Source organism: Opisthocomus hoazin, chromosome 8 (assembly GCF_030867145.1).
Source record: "Opisthocomus hoazin isolate bOpiHoa1 chromosome 8, bOpiHoa1.hap1, whole genome shotgun sequence".
Classification (NCBI taxonomy): domain Eukaryota; kingdom Metazoa; phylum Chordata; class Aves; order Opisthocomiformes; family Opisthocomidae; genus Opisthocomus; species Opisthocomus hoazin.
Window position 1 is genome coordinate 32,075,897 of NC_134421.1, and position 19,939 is coordinate 32,095,835.

The window sequence follows — 19,939 nt, forward strand, 5'->3', positions numbered from 1 at the left end:
TCTGAAATTGTGTGCACATTTCTACAAAAGTCAACAGGAAGGTTTTGATACTTCTCCATGCTGAATTGTCCTGTTAGGACAGTGGCATATCATGGTTATGGGCTTATATAGGCTGATTTTTCAATGAGCAGAAAAGTATGACTATATTATAAGGGTACAACTCAGAGTTGTTTAGAAAGCTAATTATGAGAGGTCTTATGAGCATCCTTGGCATTCTGAGGTGTTGCTCCATACCTAACAATACAATAGTTTCCCTCATGGAATTCGGCTCTTGCTCTCCTCATTTTTTTCCCAGGCTTCCATTGGGAAAGCAAAGTGACCTTTTATAAGATTGATTTGTTTTTAAAGAAAGTGTGCATGAGATTGGTTTGGAATATCCATCCTACCAGATACAATGAGAAATCATGCAAAAGAAACATTTTGTTAAATTTAGTTTTGTACTGTTACTCGTGTTGAAAGTGAAGTTCTTTAATATTGGGGAACAAATACATTTGTTATTTGGCAAGCCATACTCCTGAATTGGAAACCAATTTCCAATGCTATTCCTGGCCTGCAAAGAGCTGCACAGATTTAAAGCGAGGTATTAATACATTTCCTTTCACTATTATAGGTGGATATGTTTTCCTTTCACTAATTGAGTAGTACAGAGAAGCCTAGATAGAAACATAAGTAAGCTTAGCATCCCAGTTTTCATAGAAATACTATTACAATGATCGACAGAGGTCTTGAGGTCTCCTTTCACGAAAAGAGGGATGATTCTTTTCCATAACATCTTCTTTGAAACCTGATGAAGCACAGATTAGAGAAGTGGACGGTGATATGGACAGAAAACCAGCTGAACTGCCAGGGTCAAAAAGTTGGGATCAGTGGTATGAAGTCCAGCTGGAAGCCAGTTGTCAATGATGAACCCCAGTATCAACACTGGGGCAAATAATTCAAAACTAGCACTTTCATTAATGACCAAGACATTGCAGACTATACAAAACTGGGAGGAGTGACTGATGCACTAAACAGTTGTGCTGCCATGCAGCAACAGCCTGGAGGAATGGGTCAACAGGAACTTCATGAAGTTCATCAAAGGGAAATGTAAAGTCCTGCACCTGCAAAGGAATAAACCCAGGTACCAGCACAAGCTGGGGGCTGATCAGCTGGAAAGCAGCTGTGCACAAAAGGACCTCAGTGTCCTGGTGGACAAGAAGTCGACCATAAGCCAACAATTTGCCCTTGTGGCAAAGGCGGCCAACAGCCACCTGGGCTGCATTAGCATGAGAGTTCCCAGCAAGCTGAGGGAGGTGATCCTTCCCCTTTATTCAGCACTCATGAGGTCACACCTGGAGTTCTGTGTCCAGTTCTGGGCTCCTGGGTGCAAGAGAGACATGGAGAGAGTCCAACAAAAGGCCACTAAGAATTTTAAGGTGCTGAAGGATGTCTCTTCTGAGGAAAGGCTGAGAGAGCAGGGACTCTTCAGCCTGAAAAGGAGAAGGCTCAGGGTGATCTTGTTGATGAGTATAAATACCTGATGGGGGGAATAAACACGGCAGAGCCAGACTCTTCTCAGTCGTGCCCAGTAACAGGACAAGAGGCAATGGGCACAAATTGAAATAGGGGAAATGGCACTGAAACACAAGAAGATTTTATTTCATTCTGAGAACACATTACCCTAAGAGGTTGTGGCATCTCCACCCTTGGAGATACTCAAAACTTAACTGGACACAGCCCTGAGCAACCTGCTGGAGCTGACTTTCCTTTGATCAGGGGATTGCACTAAATGACCTCCTAAGGTCCTTTCAGTCAAGTGAAAGGCTGGTCCTTATATACTGCACAGTTCCAGGATGAACTATTGAAGATTTTCTTTGAGAGGATTCCACAAATGGTTTCACAACTTCAACTTCCATACCTACGGTGCATCTTCTGAGACATCCACAGATATGGCCAATTGGAATTTCCTACACTTCTCACAAACTGTTGCAAAAGATTTGGAGGTCATCTCAGTACAGAACACGAAATAAGTGAGGGGTGGGAGCTACACTGCCGAGTATTATGGAATAGGGAAACTTAGCTGTTTGGCACTGTTTGCAGGTTTCACCATCCCTATAATTTTACAGCTAAAATTTGTGAAAGATGCAGTCTTTGGCATTGCTTTCAGTAAATCACTGATTGCTTAAATTGTACACCTTTCCCCGTGTAATTCAGAGGGAACATGGTCTTCCAGGTTTTCAAGCTGTAAACTCCAATACCTTTAAAAAATAATTACAATAATTCTATGCCATATTGATCCTGTTAGTCTTAATCTCACTTCACAAAACCTTTGCTGATTGCAGAACTTAAAATGACTGTTACTAATTATCTGACTACTACTAACTCCTGTTCTCTGGAGCTATTTAAGAAAGCCAAAGGCTTTAACCAGGGAACCCTGAATATTAAACAAAGCAGCTCATAAGCACTCACTCTTAAAAGCTGTGCTGATAAAGTTTATATCCGCAGGTCATAACAGCTGTAAGACCTGCCATGGGACCTGTGGTGGTTAAGAGCTGCTGACAGCACTTATAAAAAGCCTTGAAGCATACATCATATGACTTCTAGAGAGAGGTCAGATGATTAATTGGCTAGGACTTCTGATGAGGTAAATCTGCATAACACCACTGAATTCAGCAGATCTTTGTCAATTTTCAGCACTCAAGGATCTGACCGAAGTCCTAGAGCTCCTGTTTTATAGGTATGGACTGCAGGAAGGGAAAAATAGCTTGGCAGCTAAATTTGTAGTTGACTGAATTTTCACATTAGCAGCAAAATTTAGATTCTAAAAAGGTATGTATTAAAAAGTCAGAGGTAATATTACTGTACCATCCATGTCTTTTTCTCATATAGTGCATAAACAGATTCATTTTCCAGACCAGACACTTTCAGACACAGTGGAAGTCTATGCTCTCCACATTTTCCTGTGACAAACTGTCAGTAGGAAAGCTTACACAACAGAAGCTCAGAAAAATGCCAGTCACAACAGAATATAAGCAATAGATTCAAAATTACACTGGCACTACCTCTTGCTCAAAGCTAAATGAATACATTTCACTTATATTGTCCAAATACAGGTTGCATAGCCACTTTTTCTCTTGCATAGGTTACTATGAAATGACTTCTCTCCACCTTCCTTGCTCCTGGAAAATACTTTGTGCTGTGTTTTGCTCACCATCCTGATGCAGCTGTGACCTACAATGAAAACTTCAATAAAAGAACCTCCTAAATCCCTCTATTTTGATTGATATTTACTTAGCATTTTGCCAAAACAAAATAGTATGAAAGCAGGTCTTTATCCCAGGGAGATTACTTGGGTTAAGAAAGGGATTGTACAGCTAGCAGAGCACTTCCCCATGAACGAATGCAGCATGCCAGTTCAAAACACACAAAAATCCTTATGGAAGTTACATGCTTTGGCAAATACCGTGCTATTCAGAGTATCCTAGTTAGACAAGGCAACTGAAACTGCTTCTTTTGGAATTTTGATAGGCATGGGAGAAACTCAGTGGTGATAAAAAGGGACAAATGCAGACCTATGAACAGTCACTGGACATTTGAAGTTAATCACTGGCAAGTTGAGACCTGAGGTGAATTTTTGAATACTTTTTGTCTATCAAGCATAAGATGTAACTGTTGCTCTTTTTATTCTTTCTATTTAGCATGTCCTTTCAATGCAAGTCTCCTGCAATGCGTTCTCCTACAATTCCGGGGACACTGGAACAAAATAAAATCTTGTCAATATAGTATTATTGATGATTTTGTGGACTGTCTCTCCACTGGCAAGTGTTGTGCTAGAATACCCTACGTTGAAATATGTAGTTTGCTAGACTGAAAACAGGTTAGTTTTAGGATTTCCAGATTCATCTTTTTTGCAAGTATTCTAAATTATTTGCAACCCACCTTTATTTGGATTTTTCCAACTAGGGCAAACAAAATACTAGATGCACTGAAATTCTTAAATACAATAAAAGCCCAACAGCATTCTTGTTAAAAAATGATGAGTAGTATTTTACTGAATTAAATGGTCACAGTCTTTGCAAATGTGGAAACAATTCTGAGAGAAAGCACACAGAATAAATATTGTAGCAGCCTTTCATCCTGCTGCGTCTTAGGATTTTTCTAGGCATCTCTTGATAGAAGAATGTGAGCAACAAACTCAACAGTATTCTCTACTGGCAGTTTTATATTTTACATTACAGGGTCTGTATTTGGGGTTGTATTCCCCATAACAGAACTGTATCAGTTTACCACCATCTGCAGTTGAATATGATGAGTAACACTTAGAGGACTTGTACCTTTCTTTTCTTTCTGACATGTAATCTATTGAAATTTACTTGGGCAAAGCTGGACTCTACAGCTGACAAAGAATCAGAGGAGGAAAATTTCATGGGGTGTGTCACTTGGAATGTTTGATTTGGGTAATTTGGGGGGGGATAATAATTAAAAGTGAAGATTTTTTTTGTTTTTATTTCCTCTTGACTATTGTTATTGAAGGACTGATCTCACTTTCCTATTACTGCCTTTCCCCTGTTCTTGTAATATTCAATGTCAAAGAAGTATATTGACTTATATTAAGGAACTGCTACGTATGATAATATGGTTGACTGGCTCAATTGACTCTGTATTGAAGATAGATACAGTAGAATCTTTAGTCAAATCTGCTGTTGCTCTTCCTCCATGCCCACCCTCTTTGTGTGGTAATGGTGTCGGTATTTAAAAATTTAAAACAGACTTTCTTACCAGTTCTTACAGGTCATTATTCTCCTCTCAGCTATTCAAACCCCTTTGGATCCTTCTGTTAACTTACGATAGCAAGTTATCTCAGTGAATCTAATCAGTTCCTCCTTTCTTTCCTGATATTTAGTTCTTCTGACTTTTCTTCTAAAAATCACTTCCATGTGCCAAATTCCGTCTGCTTACTATGGTGCTGCAATATAGCACTTCCTAGGGAAATTTAATTTCTGCTTTTAGGACATAAATCTTGCCTTCTTTGTACACTCAAAGCAGAGATATAATGTGGAATCTGAGGGTGCAGAGAATACAAAATCCAGTCCCTAGATGGTAGTTCCAATATCTCTTTCTCTTTTTGACATGAAAAATCCTTGGCCGAATCCTGGAGGCCTGAGTCTACTACAGGTACATCCTCGTGACTGGCAGTGGGAGTAAACGACGTAGAATGTGGTGCGATTTGCACTCCTTCACATTGCAAGAGGATTTCATATCTTCACACACCACCACATCCGCACACACACCTATTCTAAGGCTAGCCCAGGCTTGGTTAATTGGAGTATCTGATTTACAATGCATAAACTGTAGGCCAAAATTCTGTTAAAAACCGAAGCTTCTGAATCCGATTCAGATATCCCATTTATATATCTGGTTGAAATATTTATCATAAATTTTTGTATATAAGGTTGGACTCATTATTAATAGAACTTTAAAAATCTACACTTAAGGACAAATATTTTATATTTAATTTATATTATATTTTATATAGATTTTATATATAGCATAAGGCATATAGTAACCTTGATGTGTCTATCATATAAATGATAGAAGATATAATATAGATATATATATATAGATAGATATAAACATATAAAAGATGTGCCTATCTGTATGAAATAATAAAATAGATTTTCAGCATGGAATAAATGTTTACATGTGTGTTGTAAACCCCTGAAAAATAGAGACTATCACAGAAGTGCTGACACAACTTAAAATGTAGCAGGATTAGTAAGGTACATAAAACAGTTGAATATTCTGGAAATTTAATATTTTGGAGACAAGACAGCTTGTCCTACACCATACACCAGACATAATGGCACACTGTATAGAATGATGACTGTATGAAACAAGTATTTTTTCTTATATTTTATCTTATATACGTTCCATAAGCTAATACAAATATTGAGGAAGGATTTGATACTGGCATATTGAAAATATTTTTACCTAGTTGTTTGTTATTCTTTGCATTTAGTTCCATTTATTTACTTAACAGTATCAGAAAAACAACAATAAAATAATAAAAATAAATCTTCATTTATCATACATCCAATAAAGTTAATGGGATGTTTTCATAAATATCTCAGGATGGCTCTGCATATGTCTTAGTTTTATTGTTTCAGAGTAGGCAGCATTATTTACTCTCATCTGAGCAGAGTTCCTGTTACAGCTGCATAAACAAAATCATTCTTTGATCTCTAGGAGCAAAGAAAGCATTGAAGTTTACACCATCTCTTTTAATGTACAATGTGAAGTTTTCTGTTAGGATTAGATTTTTTTTACTTACTTTTCCACTAGGATTGGATGTCACCCATCTAGTGTAATCATAAGAAATTGTAAGACTTACCTAGCAAGCAGAACTACATTACAGGAGGATTTGGATGTCTGTTTTCTGGTGCTGCTTCTGTAATGCACCGCAAGCAGTGTGAGGACCATTTCGTCTTGCAAAGAACCTGTCTCTCGAACCAGAACCCAGATGAAATAGACTTTCCCATCTGTGTTATGGAGCAGAGCATCATTTCGCATACAGTCCTCCTTTGCCCTCTTTGTCTATCCTGTGTATTTAGACTTCAAACACCTTAGGCAGAGAATGACACTGTCTGCCCCTAGCAGCAAAGTGGGACCCCCAGCTGTGGTTAACAGAATGCAAATAAGACCATAGTCAAACATGGGTAATGACCAGCCCAGGAACAAACGAACACCGCTCACAAAGGTGTGAGTATTGCACAGCTACGGCACGTCAAAGCTGAGATCTGATTGATTGATTGATTGATTGATTATTATTTTTAGAGCACACACAGAGCTTGTGAACAGCTTTAACCTTCATGATTTTCTGGTTCATTCTGTTTGAAGTGTAACAACACCAAACAAAGTCAAAATCAAAAGCCAAGAATTCATAGGAGGACAATGTTAACACTGGTATTTCAATACACAATCATACTTTCTACAGGAAAATCAGATAACTAACAACTGTAAGTCTACATTGTACCAAAAGCACGTGTCTGTCTGAAAATAATTCACTTTGGGGCAAATTGAATCTCTTACTGGATCAACTACAAGGATGATTCAGTTGCCCACAAACAGGCACTTAGCACTGTGTTAGATTGCTTAGGACACTCCATCCAGACTCATCTGTCATTCTAAAAGGAAACCGGATTTGTGAAGTATATGTTTCCATTGTCAGGCCCTTTGGACATCTCAGATACTTCAGTTGGTTCGATATGGCACCAGAGTCTGACGCTGAGACAAACAATTCCTATACTGAAGACATAGCTCTTTATTAACTATAATGGAGCTTATACTCTGAGTTAGTGCATGCCACCTAAAATTACAGCAAATTGAATCCTACTCTATCTGTCAACTCCTAAAATCACTTATCAAAAGAATGAAACCACTGAATTTGGTGCAGATTTTTATAGGATAATTAGGCAGCTAACTCATGTATTTGTGAATTGCATTATTTGTATTAATCCTTTCAAAAGAGTCTGTGTGGACCTGTGGATGCAATCTGGTCAAATGTGCCCAATTTAGTCAAGCGTAGGTCTACATCAAGCTTTGCAGAACTGCTTTGCAGAGGCTTTTGATTGTATCAACAGGTATTGGCTCCACTCAGATTTCTACAAGTAAGCCCTAACACGTCTTAAGTTTCCCTAGGTTATACCACCTGGCCTTCAGCTGCAAGCCCACAAGGGCATTAGTGTACTATGGTTCCTAAGTGGTATCTGTCAGCCCCATACAGACATCTCACATATCTCAGGGTGCCACAAATGGCATTAGACACCTATATATTATCACCTCAAAAAAGACCCAAGTCTTCAATGACTATAAGGAAAGCCTGGATATTTAGTCTACATCTAGACATCTAAATTTAGATACCTCAGTCTGGAATTTCATGCCACTCCTAGTTTTAACACTGCTAACAAAACCATCTCAATGTCATTTCTAGGCTGAAACCAAAAAGCCAAAATGCCAGAGGGATACTAAGACTCCAGGTTCTATATGAGATTTTTTATCGTGGTTCTCAGAAAGACCGAAACCAGGAAGACAGCTGGAGAAACAGTATATATCAATAGAAGATTCTTAGGATAATAGCTTTTTTAAAGGAAACAGACACCTCCAGATTTTGCTAAAATGATCTTCCCCATAAAGCTCTTACAAAAATCCATCTCCAACAAGTTCTGCCTTAGTGCATTCTCCATCCTGAATAAAATGCCCAGCTAGAGAAATCGGAACAAACAATTGGCCTACAACATCATTACACTTGATTTCTGTTTGCCTAAAGTGCCAGATTACCTATAATTGTTCTCCTTTGTTATGGATAGTTCGCTTCACAATTAAATTGCAGTTACAGTTGGCGTAAGTATTTTAGCTGTGGGTAGGAATGTAAGGACTTCTGCTTCTAAGAGATTTGCTCCTAATGCCAGGTATACTGCAGTTGCTTTTCAAGCCACTGTGCTATTTTTGAAGTTCTCTGTGCAAAAGTTGATCTAGGAAACTAAGAAGAGGCATACAGTGAACTTTCTGGATTCGATGTCAATTGCTTGTTTGTCTTTGCACTGGAAGTCCCTTTCAATCTCCTGCTTTGAAGAATTAAACTATAATTAGAAATGATTTATTACACCTAGGTAGATCTGGCTTTATAGGCCCAATGTGGTGTCTTGTTGTCCTGGGTTTGGCCAGAACAGGGTTAATTTTCACCGGAATCCAGGAAGGGGCACAGCCGGCGGGTGGGGGCTGACCCCACCTGGCCATACAGAGCCCGGTATTCCATACCATGTGACGTCACGCTGGGTTCCGGTGGGGGGGGCGGTGCGGCGGGAAGGCTCTCGCGGCTTGGGCGGGCGCAGCGCCGGTCCAGTTTCGGGAGAGCGGCTGTTGTACGGTTCGTGGTTGTGTTTTCACCTTATTTGTATCGTTGTTGTTCCTGTTTCCCTCTGTTTGCTGTTCTGTTAAACTGCCCTTATCCCGACCCACCAGTTTCTGCCTCTTTCTTTCCATTCTCCTCCGCACGCCGGCGGGGGGAGGGGCAGCCGCGTGGCGCTTTTGTTGCCGGCGGCAGCCGAAACCGAAACATTAAATTGGCGCCCAGACGTGGAGCGGGGATAACGGCAGGGCTGAGCAGCGGGTGTTAAAACTGCTTTCATAGATTTTGTTAAAATTTATTATACGCATTTACTGTGCTAGTTAAAGTCGCCGGTAAAAATGTTTCTGACTTTGATCAAATATCTGTGCTACGTAAATCCTTACTTGCTGTATGTGTTTACTGCCATGCTGTTCATCATCGCTGGGAAAAAGATCAGGATGATGATTTTGCTCTACCTTACGATATCGACTTATGATATGATAACATCACTGTGCATGAAATTAGTCTTGTATTTGCATGCGGCACTGCGGTCATTTCCGTACCTCGGATCCTATGTCTTAGATTTTGTTAATAATCAAACCCAGTCTGTGGGGAAAGCCGAAGGGGATACCTTCCCCCACTCTTTCGCCCCCCCTCTCTTCCTCAGGCTGGTCCTAACTGCTTTTGAGAATTTCGAGTACCCGTGGGATGCTCAGGGCAGCACTCTCCTTTTGTTCTGCCTGCTGAACGGGTTCTGGGTTTTGTTTAGGGTTAAGCAAGTCGTTAAGAACATCCTGCAGAGACCTGCCCCGGGGCTGGATAGCTGTGAGTGGCTGGGTGTGTGGGACAGCATGGGCAGATGTCTAGAGCAGTGGGCACCACCGGTGTGTTTTAAACTCACCCCTGAACAAATACAGAATCCGGATAATCTGGTAAAATATCTGAAAAAAGTGTGCTGCCACCCTGGGAACTCCAGAGAGACACAGATCACCACAATGTGCTGGGGTCTGGCCCATGCCTACCGAGCCCTGTTCAACACTGTTCAGTGCCTTAAAGGGGAAAGGGGGGGAAGCGAAGCGGCAGGCGCTGCAACTGGCGCTGCCCCCCCAGCCGGCCCTGCAGCCCCTCCAGCCCAGCAGGCAGTCCCAGCCCCCCAGACTGGCACCGCCGCTGCCACAGCTGCAGGGTCTGCCTCGGTTTCCCTGGCAGGCACAGCAGCTGCTCCAGCCCCAGCTCCAGCTGCAGGCATCGCAGCTGAGCCCAATGACCAACCTGTGCCCGTAGCAGTCGCCCCTGTAAAACTAAAGAAAGACGCAAAGAGAGCAAATCGCTCCGGGAGGGATGACGATGAGCCAGGGTCATCACGGGAGATAGAGACAGAGACCATCACCCGGTCCCTGTCCCTGAGCGAGCTGTGAGACATGCGCAAAGATTTCAGCCGCCACCCAGGCGAGCACATTGCCACCTGGCTGCTGCGGTGCTGGGATAACGGGCCCAGCAGCTTGGAATTAGAGGGCAAGGAAGCCAAGCAGCTGGGATCCCTGGCCAGGGATGGGGGCATTGACAAGGCCATTGGGAAAAAGGAACAAGTCCTCAGCCTCTGGAGGAGACTTCTGTCGGGTGTGAGGGAGAGGTACCCCTTCAGTGACGATTTTGTATGCTATCCTGGCAAGTGGACCAATATGGAAAGGGGTATTCAGTACTTGAGGGAATTAGCTGTGCGGGAGCTGGTTTACTGTGACACAGACGATGAGCAGGTACCCACAGACCCAGATGAACTCCAGTGCTCACAATCCATGTGGAGGAAGTTTGTGCGGAGTGCACCCTCCTCGCATGCCAACTCACTGGCAGTTGTAAACTGGAAAGGTAAAGACGCACCAACAGTGGATGAGGTGGCTGTCAGACTCCGCCAATATGAGGAAAGTCTCTCTTCCTCCCTTGTCTCAGCTGTGAATAAATTGTCCCGGCAGTTCCAGCAATTCAAAGAGGATATGTCCTACTCCCCACCTGTGTGGGCCCGCATCTCAGCTATTAGGGGCAAGCGTTTCTCTGCTCAGGAGAGGGAATACAGAGGCTATACGCCCCGGGGCACCCTGTGGTTCTACTTGCGTGACCACGGAGAGGACATGAGGAAGTGGGATGGAAAACCCACCTCAAGTCTAGAGGCCCGAGTACGTGAGTTGCGAGGTAAAACAATCACAAAAGGGGACACTGTTAGGAAAAATGCCGCTCCAGTTTCCAAAAGCCAGCTCTCCAGACCAGGTAGACAGTTTGACCTTGATTCCGATCCTCTGGAGGGGACCTCCAAGTCATTTTTACAGCAGGTGAGCAGCAATTTCTCTGACGAGGATTAGAGGGGCCCTGCCTCCAGCCAGGTGGAGGAAAGGGACAACCGTGTCTATTGGACGGTGTGGATTCGGTGGCCTGGCACGTCAGATCCACAAGAGTATAAAGCTCTAGTGGACACTGGTGCACAGTGTACTTTAATGCCATCAGAGTTCAAAGGGTCAGAGCCCATTTGCATTTCGGGAGTGACAGGGGGGTCCCAAGAGCTGAGTGTACTGGAGGCTGAAGTGAGCCTCACTGGGCAGGACTGGCAGAAGCACCCCATTGTAACTGGCCCCGAGGCTCCGTGCATCCTTGGGATAGACTATCTTAGGAGAGGCTATTTCAAGGACCCAAAGGGGTATCGGTGGGCTTTTGGCATAGCTGCTGTGGAGACGGAAGAAATTAAACAGCTGTCCATTTTGCCTGGTCTCTCGGAGGATCCTTCCGTTGTGGGGTTGCTGAGGGTTGAAGAACAACAGGTACCCATCGCGACCACAACGGTGCACCGGCGACAGTATCGTACCAACCAAGACTCCCTTCTCCCCATTCATCAGCTGATCCGTCAAGTGGAGCGTCAAGGAGTGATCAGCAAAACTCACTCACCCTTTAATAGTCCCATATGGCCAGTGAGAAAATCTACTGGAGAGTGGAGACTGACAATAGACTACCGTGGCCTGAATGAAGTCACACCACCGCTGAGTGCTGCCGTGCCAGACATGCTAGAACTTCAATATCAGCTGGAATCAAAGGCAGCCAAGTGGTATGCTACAATTGACATCGCTAATGCATTCTTCTCCATCCCTTTGGCAGCAGAGTGCAGGCCACAGTTTGCTTTCACCTGGAGGGGCATCCAGTACACCTGGAATCGACTGCCCCAGGGGTGGAAACACAGTCCCACCATTTGCCATGGACTAATCCAGACTGCACTGGAAAAGGGTGAAGCCCCAGAACATCTGCAGTACATCGATGACATCATTATATGGGGCGACACAGCGGAGGAAGTTTTTGAGAAAGGGGAGAAAATAGTTCAAATCCTTCTGAAAGCCGGTTTCGCCATTAAGCGAAGTAAAGTGAAGGGACCTGCTCAAGAGATCCAGTTTTTGGGAATAAAATGGCAGGATGGGCGCCGTCATATCCCAATGGATGTCATCAACAAAATAGCAGCTATGTCTCCACCAACCAGCAAAAAGGAAGCACAGACCTTCCTGGGTGTTGTGGGTTTTTGGAGGATGCACATCCCAAATTACAGCCAAATTGTGAGTCCTCTGTACCACGTGACCCAGAAGAAGAATGATTTTGAATGGGGCCCTGAGCAACGACAGGCATTTGAACAGATTAAACGGGAGATAGTTCATGCCGTAGCCCTTGGTCCAGTCTGGTCAGGGCAAGATGTTAAAAACGTGCTCTACACCGCAGCCGGGGAGAATGGCCCAACCTGGAGTCTCTGGCAGAAAGCACCAGGGGAGACTCGAGGTCGACCCCTGGGGTTCTGGAGCCGGGGATACAAAGGATCCGAGGCCCGCTATACTCCCACTGAAAAAGAGATTCTGGCAGCATATGAAGGCGTTCGAGCTGCTTCAGAAGTGGTCGGCACTGAAGCACAGCTCCTCCTAGCACCACGATTGCCGGTCCTGGGCTGGATGTTCAAAGAGAGGGTCCCCTCTACGCATCATGCCACCAATGCTACGTGGAGTAAGTGGGTCGCTCTGATCACCCAGCGTGCCCGAATGGGAAACCCCAGTCGCCCAGGAATTCTGGAGGTAATCATGGACTGGCCAGAAGGCAAAGATTTTGGAGCATCGCCAGAGGAGGAGGTGACACGTGCTGAAGAGGCCCCACTGTATAACCAGCTGCCAGAAGATAAGAAACAGTATGCCCTGTTCACGGATGGGTCCTGTCGCATTGTGGGGAAGCAGCGGAGGTGGAAGGCTGCTGTATGGAGCCCTACACAACAAGTCGCGGAAACTGCCGAGGGAGAAGGTGAGTCCAGCCACTTTGCAGAGGTGAAAGCCATCCAGCTGGCTTTAGACATTGCCAGTCGAGAGAAGTGGCCAGTGCTCTATCTTTACACCGACTCTTGGATGGTGGCCAATGCCTTGTGGGGATGGCTGCAGCAATGGAAGAAGAACAACTGGCAGCGCAGAGGCAAACCTATCTGGGCTGCCCCATTGTGGCAAGATATTGCTGCCCGGCTAGAGCAGTTGGCTGTAAAAGTCCGTCACGTGGACGCCCACGTCCCTAAGAGTCGGGCCACTGAAGAACATCAAAACAACCACCAGGTAGATCAGGCTGCTAAGATTGAAGTGGCTCAGGTGGATCTGGACTGGCAACATAAGGGTGAACTGTTTATAGCTCGGTGGGCCCATGACACCTCGGGCCACCAAGGAAGAGACGCGACATACAGATGGGCTCGTGACCGAGGGGTGGACTTGACCATGGACACTATTGCACAGGTTATCCATGAATGTGAGACATGCGCTGCAATCAAGCAAGCCAAGCGGGTAAAGCCTCAGTGGTATGGAGGACGATGGCTAAAATATAAATATGGGGAGGCTTGGCAGATTGACTACATCACACTGCCACAAACCCGCCAAGGCAAGCGCTATGTACTCACAATGGTGGAGGCCACCACCGGATGGCTGGAAACCTACCCTGTGCCCCATGCCACCGCCCAGAATACCATCCTGGGCCTGGAAAAACAAGTCCTGTGGCGACATGGCACCCCCGAAAGAATCGAGTCAGACAACGGGACTCACTTTCGCAACAGCCTCATAGACACCTGGGCCAAAGAACACGGTATTGAGTGGGTGTATCACATCCCCTACCATGCACCAGCCTCGGGAAAGATCGAACGTTACAATGGGCTGCTAAAAACCACTTTGAGGGCAATGGGGGGTGGGACTTTCAAAAATTGGGATACCCATTTAGCAAAGGCCACCTGGTTGGTTAACACCAGAGGGTCCACCAACCGGGCTGGTCCTGCCCAGTCAAAACCTCAGTGCCCCGTAGAAGGGGATAAAGTCCCTGTAGTGCACATGCGGAACATGTTAGGGAAGACGGTTTGGGTTAGTCCTGCCTCGGGCAAAGGCAAGCCCGTCCGCGGGATTGCCTTTGCTCAAGGACCTGGGTGTACCTGGTGGGTAATGCGGAAGGATGGAGAAGTCCGATGTGTACCTCATGGGGATTTAATTTTGGGTGAGAATAGTCCATAAATAAATTGTATAAAGTTAGTTGTTAAATAACCCTGTCACTGTCTGTTATCACTGTTATAATTGTTATATTTTGTACCAGTAGTAGCATAGTAAGAATTCTCCAGATTAAAGAAGGATGGACTTTTTCGATGAAAACCTAGCAGAGCACAGCAATGATGGAACTGGACCTGGTTTTCAACAACTGGCATCCAGCAACTTCATCAAGATCAACATCTCCTGCAGACTGTGGGCATGGGCTGCACCAGATACATCAGCCGTGAGCTCCGGATGCAGCAAGTGACCGCCCATCACCACACATCACCTCCCCTGCCACGGAAGACCGTAACGACAGATGGAGCCCGAAGTCATGGATTAAATGAACTCAACGGACACTTTAGAGTGATGATCCATAGACTAAGGGAATGATATCTGGAGACAGGAGAAGTGGTGGTGATCGACCGGACAATGGGGGACCTGGGCATGACGTAGATGGTATGGAATAAGGGGTGGATAGTGTCCTGGGTTTGGCCAGAACAGGGTTAATTTTCACCGGAATCCAGGAAGGGGCACAGCCGGCGGGTGGGGGCTGACCCCACCTGGCCATACAGAGCCCGGTATTCCATACCATGTGACGTCACGCTGGGTTCCGGTGGAGGGGGCGGTGCGGCGGGAAGGCTCTCGCGGCTTGGGCGGGCGCAGCGCCGGTCCGGTTTCGGGAGAGCGGCTGTTGTACGGTTCGTGGTTGTGTTTTCTCCTTATTTGTATCGTTGTTGTTCCTGTTTCCCTCTGTTTGCTGTTCTGTTAAACTGCCCTTATCCCGACCCACCAGTTTCTGCCTCTTTCTTTCCATTCTCCTCCGCACGCCGGCGGGGGGAGGGGCGGCCGCGTGGCGCTTTTGTTGCCGGCGGCAGCCGAAACCAAAACACTTGTAGAAGAGCTATAAATATGTACTCCACACTGGCAGCCTCACTTTGTCTGTTAGGACAGCAGAAGACAACCACTGTTACACTTCATAAACCCTCTACAGGAAGGGGATTCTTTCTGATCCTGCATAACTACCAACCTACCTCTTCTTTTCCACTGTTGAATTTAAGGCCACGGGTGTTTCACAGGCAGAAATGTAAAAGTAATGACACATCACTGAAGTCAGACAGAAAAAAAAATTATTTCAGTTTCTTTGGACTTTCATACTTGCACATTTCTGAATTCTTTTATTTTGAGGGAGGTGCATTGTGCTGTCTGCCTTAACAGGAATTGTACTCAAAACAGCCTTTCAGTAGACTGTAAGTTCTTCAATAGGCAATTTTAAGTTCTTGAACTTCCTGTTAGGAGTTACAGGAATTTTGCACCTTAGGTTAAGCAAATTCCTTAAAATGGTGTTGCAGTGGTAGGTGTTTCACGTGCAAAACATGGAATCTTTCCATATTGTGCGTATTGTGCTTATTTTCTCATAAAAGTATTAATGATGACAGGCTTCCATCTATCAGACTAAGCAACAACAATTTGTAGCTTGTTACACTATGATATGAAGATATAAAGCTCCATCCTTTTCAAAATACCAGCTTTCCTTCTCAGTTTTTATTAAGCTAAAGAAAAGAAAAATAAATACTAAGAGATTAAATGAATAATTTTACACACTATTACAGCCTGAAAGGATGAAAGTCTAGTTTCATTGCTGATGTGTTTCTTAGCAGAATTTACTGAGTTCTATTAATTAAAGACATCATTTTCTGCAGTCAGGGGTAAGGGGTGAATTCGCACATATTTGCATAAGGAAATTTCGAGCTGCTTTGTCTCACTGAAAAAAATATATGCAGAAGAAATTCTCAGTACTTGCAAAGGAATGAGTTTATCTGTACTTTGCTATACTGAAGGATTTTGCAAAGTGTCTTCACATTATAATAAGTCTCAAAATCAAAAAGCTTATAAGATGATATAAGGAATTTTAGGGCATTTAAACTAAGCAGTAGAAGAAATTTCAAAACATCAAAGCAAGGAGCTTTTATAATGTGCTGCTGCTTTATTTCCTTTGTTGTCTTTATGTCAATATTTTAATTTAATAGTTAAGATATATGATCAAAGTTTTAGATAGTCCAAAAAGACATCATGTATGTTCATTTTATAACTTGATTTTATGAAAAATATTATTACAGCCAGATCTACTATCTGAACTGCTATTTCAGTGCACCTATGTCCGAACACAGCTCATTCCATTGCAAATGAGTTTTCACTATATTTGCTGGCAGCTGTGTGCTTCTCTTGGCTTTTAAAACTGTTAGGGATAGATAATCTGGACATAGCTATAACAAAAATATAGAACAGGAGACATGCTGAAACATAAAATGAGTCTTTGCTATCATGGAGAATATTGTACGCAAGAACCATGGATAAAATAGGTTATGAAAGCAGAGATACATGTTCACTTTAACAAGAATAGTAACATCATCAGTAATTAGTATTTCTGGTGGATAATTTTACAGGTCCAGAACATGGGGGTATTTTGTTGTGCTGTATACACCTGTACTGCTTGAAGCAAATATTGTCTTAGCAACAGTCCAACACAGAAGATAGTTTAAAAAATATCAAGACACAAATAGAATACAATCAGTATTCAGCTCCCAGCAATCTGTTTAGCAGCATAGCCCTATACTGCTAGGAGAATAGCTCTCCATTTCCAGTGTTAGGTAATTGTCCTGTGTCAACTTTTCTAATAATAGATTCTATTTAGCCGTTTCTTCTGTCATTGTTGTGGCAAGGGTTAATATTGCAAGATTCAACAATCTAGAAGTCACTCAAAAGTAATCTCTTTGTTTCCTGATACTGCTTCATCATCAATGATACCTATGTAAATGGTTCCTTCTAATTTTGGAGATAACTGTGTACATATATTTTGTACAAGCTTACGTGACGCAGCTAACGCCAAGTTCTCACACAGTTATGCAGTTATGCCTACTGCCTGTTCTGGAGGAAATATTTCCATTAAATATGCCAGGCTTCAGCTTATTTTTGGAAGTTTTCAATCAGTAAGGATCAGGACATCTAACACTTCTGGGGCTGTTCCAACAGCGCTGAAAGATGACAAAACAGGAACCAGCATGTCGCAGCATTAGGCACTTAAACAAGTCAAGAGAACGGACCTCCTCCTAATGGTTGTCATAGAGCAGCAACTATATCCTGATCTCTGTCTTTGTTTTTCTAGAAATATTATAGTGAATGTAGGAAGACCAGCCATTTGATTTAGCAAACTGAGAGACATGACTAAAATTCTGCTGAACTGAAATCATACTGTCCCTTTCAGACATTTTTCCGGGCTCTGCATCTTTTTCAAGGTTACCCAAGGAATCATACCTCTGATGAAATGAGCCTTCATCCAAGTGTAACATTTTGAACTTACATTATGTGGTGGCTTCCCATCCCCATAAAAGCTGTCGACACATTTTCAAATCTTAAATGTTTCCAGCCACAAGTTTGGATTCTGGCAACCCCGTAAGTAAAATAACTACATGGCTAGGAGTTTTTCTGCAGCTTGCAATAGTGAAAAGGGATAGCTACATTAGGAAATGCATGGTAATAAAACCCTTTAAGCCACCATTTCATTTGAATCACAAATTGTGAGAGTTCCTGCCTGTTTGTGAGGTCCACAGTGTACATATTTTGTAAGCAGGAAGTAGAACTTCGTTGAAAATTATTTTCTTGTTCCTTGAGCATTCTTTTTTTTTTCTGCTCTGCCTTTGAATGAATTGGAGATATTTCTTATTCTCACTAAAAACCAAATGAAGTTAGAGACTCAGACTGAAGTCATTCTTTCTGCTGTATTGCAGAGGCTTCCTAAATATTAAGCTATAAACATTATCTCATTGTATCTGTTCAATTTAAATATACTTATTTGTGAAAAAACAAGTATTTATTTTAGAAGAGAATTAAAGAAACAGTATAAAAGAATACAAATATTTTTCTGGGAGGTGAGAAACATGTTCTATAGTTGGCATCAAACTGAAGAAATCTAAGGGAAGTCTCCTATTCATCTGAGTCTTCTTGATCAGAAATCTCATTTTCATTTGAGAATCCATCTCCTAGAGCTTTGTCAAATCAGCTGCTTCCCAAAAATAATTTCATTATTTGATGGGTAGTTCTACTGATAAAACACGGTAAATATGCTTATAGCACAAAGTAAGAGTCCCTGAGTCACCTGGTTCTGTGGTGGGCTGACCCTGGCTGGATGCCAGGTGCCCACCAAAGCCACTCTATCACTCCCCTCCACAGCTGGACATGGGAGAGAAAATCTAGTGAAAGGCTCATGGTTCAAGGACAAGCAGACATCACTCACCCATTGCCATCACAGGCAAAACAGACTTGACTGGGGGAAATTATCTTAATTTATCACCAATCAAATTGGAGCAGGATAATGGAAAAATAAAACCAAACCTTAAAAACACTTTCCCCCCACCCGTCCCTTCTTTCCAGGCTCAACTTTACTCCTGAATTCTCTACTACTTCTCCTGCACGGCATGGGTGACAGAGAATGGCGGTTGCGGTCAGTTCATCACATGTTGTTTCTGCCACTCCTTCCTACTCAGGGGGACGACTCCTCACACTCTGCCCCTGCTCCAGTGTGAGGTCCCTTCCACAGGAGACAGGCCTCCATGAACTTCTCCAGTGTGAGTCCTTCCCACAGGGTGCAGTCCTTCAGGAATAGACTGCTGCAGCATGGATCCCCCACAGGGTCACAAGTCCTGCCAACAAAGCTGCGTGGGCTCCTCTCTCCACGGGTCCACAGGTCCTGGCAGGACCCTGCTCCAGCATGGGCTCTCCATGGGGTCACAGCCTCCTTTGGGCACCCACCTGCTCCAGCATGGGGTCCTCCATGGGCTGCTCCACCATGGGGCTCGAAGGGGTGCAGGGGCACAGCCTGCCTCACTGTGGTCTTCACCACAGGCTGCAGGGACATCTCTTCTCTGGTGCCTGGACTTCCTCTTGCCCCTGCTTCTTCACTGACCTTAGTGTCTGCAGAGTTATTTCTCCCACATATTCTCACTCATCACTTGGGCTGCAGTTGCTCTCTTGCAGGTTTTTTCCCCTTAACTATGTTATCCCAGAGGCACTACCACCATTGCTCACGGACTCACCCCTTGGCCAGCAGCGGGCGGGTCCATCTTGGATGTAGCTGGCACTGGCTCTATCAGACATGAGGGAAGCTTCCAGCAGCTTCTCACAGAAGTCACCCCTGTCACCTTCCCCAGCTCCCAAAACCTTGCCACGCAAACCCAATACAGTTCCTTTATGGGTTTATAGCTAAATAAATCTCTTGTCGGTTCCTTTTTGCAAGTGAAATATCGTCAGGATGTTGAACTCTTTTTGTGAATGACCTTAACCGTTTATTTGCATAGTGTAGTAAAGAACATGACAAACTTTACACCTGATTCTTAAGTGCTGTGTACTGAACAGAAAAGCTAATAGAAACTTCGATACAAGAACTTTCAATAAATAAAAAACAGAATAACTTCAGAAAAATATTCATGTGATGACTACCTTCTTTTTTTAAAAGGTAAATACA